This window comes from Galeopterus variegatus, unplaced genomic scaffold, assembly GCF_000696425.1.
Source record: "Galeopterus variegatus unplaced genomic scaffold, G_variegatus-3.0.2 Scaffold428, whole genome shotgun sequence".
Lineage (NCBI taxonomy): Eukaryota > Metazoa > Chordata > Mammalia > Dermoptera > Cynocephalidae > Galeopterus > Galeopterus variegatus.
Window position 1 is genome coordinate 155,347 of NW_007726539.1, and position 4,062 is coordinate 159,408.

The 4,062-nt window shown below is 38.3% G+C and overlaps 1 pseudogene; it reads right to left on the reverse strand.

The window, feature by feature from the left end:
• LOC103587209 overlaps positions 1–2,488 on the reverse strand; it is a 4,586-nt pseudogene extending 2,098 nt beyond the window's left edge.
• Positions 2,489–4,062: the final 1,574 nt, after the last annotated feature.

Sequence of the window (4,062 nt, forward strand, 5' to 3'; positions counted from 1 at the left end):
TGGACACTGCCCAGATATCTATACAGACAGCTCCCTCACTTCCTGCAGGTCTCTGCTCAGATGCCGTCTTCTCACTGGGGATTCTCTTGGCCAGTCCTATACTCCTCTCTCCCTTCCTTGAGTTATTTTTCTCTTTAGCTCTCCTTACCATCTTCCATACTATATATTTACTTGTTTCATTGTTGTCTATATGTTCTCACTACCACTGCAATATAAGCTCCAAGAGAGCAAGGACTTTGTTTTGTTCCCTGCTGTATCCACCAGTAACTAGAACAATACCTGGTGTATGAACGTTCAATAGATTTTGTTGACTGAATGCAGTAATAGTGTAAGTGCATTATCTTTAATCTCGTTTGACATCTATAAATTGGTAAAGGTTTTCTGACATAGTAGAAGTAATTTTAAATAAACGTTCAATAGATTTTGTTGACTGAATGCAGTAATAGTGTAAGTGCATTATCTTTAATCTCATTTGACATCTATAAATTGGTAAAGGTTTTCTGACATAGTAGAAGTAATTTTAAATGAGAACCCTTTACACTATTTTATTCCATATTTTTATGTGCTTTGTTTTAACATGACTTATCATCGTCCACTACTTCCTTGCCTCCTTCATCCCTACCCCAATTAGTCTATTTAATTTTAGATGTGACAATACTCCCTGACCCATCTCCTTGTGCTATTCCAAAGTGTTATAGTATTTTCTCTACTTCATTCTTAAGATTTGTACTACCTGGAGAAGAGAAAGATCAGATGCAGTGCTAAGAATGTACAGAAGGCATTTTCCTAGTGGTTTGGGAAGGAAACAACACTTTTAAAAGGTAGAGAAAAGGAGGGGGAAAAAGAAAAATGGTTCTTCCTGGCAGCACTATTTTCTTAACCCTGAATCTTTAGTTGCTCAGAGAGTACACGGCATTTTATAGCTGCTGCTCCTACAATGTCCTTCTACATTATCATGATGACTGAGAGGCATAATTTGGCCACATGCAGTTTATTGTTCAGGATGCATCATAGTTATCACGATGTATTACTGAATTAATAAAGCAGGAATTTGTCCAAAATAGCTGCCACTCTTGTTTTGTCTCCTGCCTCTGACTGGACACTACTGGTCATTCCCAGTACTTAACTAGCATAATATAAGCTTCTTGCTGTGACACCATTTTCTTGCCCTGTCCTGCTGAGGTAACCTAGGTGCTTACAGAAAGAAAAATGCCTCAGGAGTTACTGAGATGCTTTGCTGCTTAAAGAAAAATTATAATATGACCTATGTAAAGAATGTGAGAGAACTTGAAAAGAATCAAAGAATCAAAACCAGGAATAAATCCTGAGGAGTATTCGGTAAGCTTCTAAGAACATGAAAGAAGCAAATCTAAGAAATTATAGAGACAAGACTATTTTGATCTTCCAACTGAGAGTAGAGAAAGAAGGGGAAAAGGAATACTGAATGGCAAAAGGACTCACACTTAGTTAATCTCCTCTACTTGTAATGCACAAGGTTGAAATTAAATAGATATTGCTGACAGAAATGACTTAACTGGTAGATCTCTTTTATATCAAGCCTTACTATAGGTGGGGATATTATTCCAGCTCATTTTCGGTCTTCTGCACCTTGACTAACCTCATCTGATTGCCACATATCCATCTACTGTGCTTCATCACCTAAATACCGCAATTGTTATTGCTTTCTGACGTGGATCATAACAGTGCATATTCCAAGACTACAAAATGAAGTGTCAGGCCCCAAAAGATGTCTGCCGCAGGTGTTTTTAATCCTAATAAAAAATTACCATTTTACATAAAGTACTATAAGCTACCTTTGTACTCATAGACCATCCTGCAAGCTATCTGACACCTATCCGGAGTACCAGAAGGAACGCTCACTACTTCTTTCCTTTAATTCTCCTCCCTCTTCCTACACAGACTGAATGAAGACATCTGCCTGACAGTATTCAGTTTGTCAAATTAGACAGAAACAGCCAAATCTGCCTTGTCATCTCCAAAAATAAAAATAAAAAGGAATTCAAAGAAAAGATGTCAGGAATATATATGCTTTATCTTGCCCTCAGCCCATTTCTTGCTAATTATAAAAAGAAGGATGGATGCTGAATGGTTTTACAATTCTCTTAATTTTGATGTTCTCTCCTGAAAAATGAATCTTTATTACCACTGCAACCCATGAGCAGCATGCATAAAACGGTTTTGATGGGGAAAGAAATTGCTTAAGAGTCGATAGTAAAAATATGTGGCTCTTCCACCTATTTGAATGCTTGATCCAATGTGCAGAAAGCCCCAGCTGTTTGAGAGAAGGAAGTTGAATCGAGAAAAAAATGAAGGAGGTTCCCTAAAAGGTCTGAGTTTCCACAAAATACTGGATCTATGGATGACGTATGTAAAACACTGACACACCTGTACCTGTTCCCCGTGTAGCCGCTCTTGTCTTTTTCTCCCATTCAAACTCACTCCCTCTCTTCTCTCCTCCTTTCTCCATCTCAACAGCAGCTCTATAGATAATGTAAAACACAATGAAAAAACAAAAAGACCATTTCCTATGCCTACTTGTTTGTGTCTACTATTATACATTCTTTTGGGGAGACATATGCTATTTTGAGTTATTTCTTATGACAAATAAGTACTTAACGAATACTATTTGATTGATTCATAAAGTTCTCTTTAGACTCTCCTTCCCTACAATATTTCAGCTGGCGAAAACTCAGTCCAAAGTACTAGTTCCTTAGTGGACATTGGTCTTTATTGGCTTCCCAATCCATTCACCACCCCCTGATTTCCTTTTGGGAAAATGCCTCTTCCTCACTGCATGGGGTCGTGTGGGAACAGCAGTTGCATATCTCTGGAAATCAAGGGTCCCAGGTCCTTTTTCTAGTAGACCCAAGGGTCAGACATGCGGCTTAACCCCAGCCGATCAGCTTCTCTCTCCTGGGACTATGAATGTTGAGTGAGCAATGCAAGAATGAATAGATGATTTGTAGAGAGGATTTCGTTTCAGTGGCAGCAAAAGAGAAGAGGTGCACTAAACAGGCATTTTTACCATAGGATGGTTGCTGTTCTTCCGTCTTCTTGATCTTTAAATCTTCCTCTGCTCTTCTCTCTTCCCAAGCCTTGCCTTGCAGCCTTCTAGCCTGTTATGCAAGCACCATACCTGTCCCAACCCTGCCACCACAGCTTAAATAAGTTCACTTTTGTTTAGGTAACAGTAGTCAGTTTCTGTTGATCACAGTTGAAGTAACTGATGCAATACCCCAGAGATAACAGTGAGTCTCCAAAAGATAATTTGCAGACTATATTTTATTTCGATGGAACTACATGTAAGAGGAATACCCGATAAGATGTTTCTCTGCTACATGGAGAAATAGACCACACAACTTGTAAAGAAACAAATTTTTAAGCTATTTTCTCTTTTAAATCCTTTCATTATGTTCTGGGAAAATGAGAGCCAATTTTTAAAAGAAAAGCGGGCAGTCAATGATGTGAGAGACTGTCCCTCCACTTTCATATAGAGTTAAGGAGAATATTTATAGATAAAACCAGGGGTTTTAAACTTGACATAATCTGAAGCCTGAACAACTCCAAAGTTGCTCTAGCTTAAAGAGAGTGTTGGATAAAAAACTGAATGAGCAGAGTAATGGCAGTGGGGTGAGTGGACATGACAAGAGGACATGTCATCAATGGTCCCAATGAATACTTTTGTTGATGGGCAGCTGAGTCATGAAGTGACAGTGAGCCAAGAACTATAAGTAAGCAGAAAGAAACCATGGGTGAGAGAAGACAGTACAAGAAAACAAAAGTGTGCGCCCATAGACAAATTTTCACAGTGGCTCCACTCGGTTAACACTAGTTATTAACTTTATGGACAAACTTCACTATGTATCACAAATTTAATTAGATTACTTTTGGTATATATCTCTGCTACTTTAATTTTTTTTTATATATTATAGGAAAAACACTCAAAGATGGTGAATTCCATGTTGTAATTTACCATACCGTGGGCAACACATAGCTTGGACTGAATGGGTGCATGCTTGTGTGTGTGTGTGTGTGTGTGTG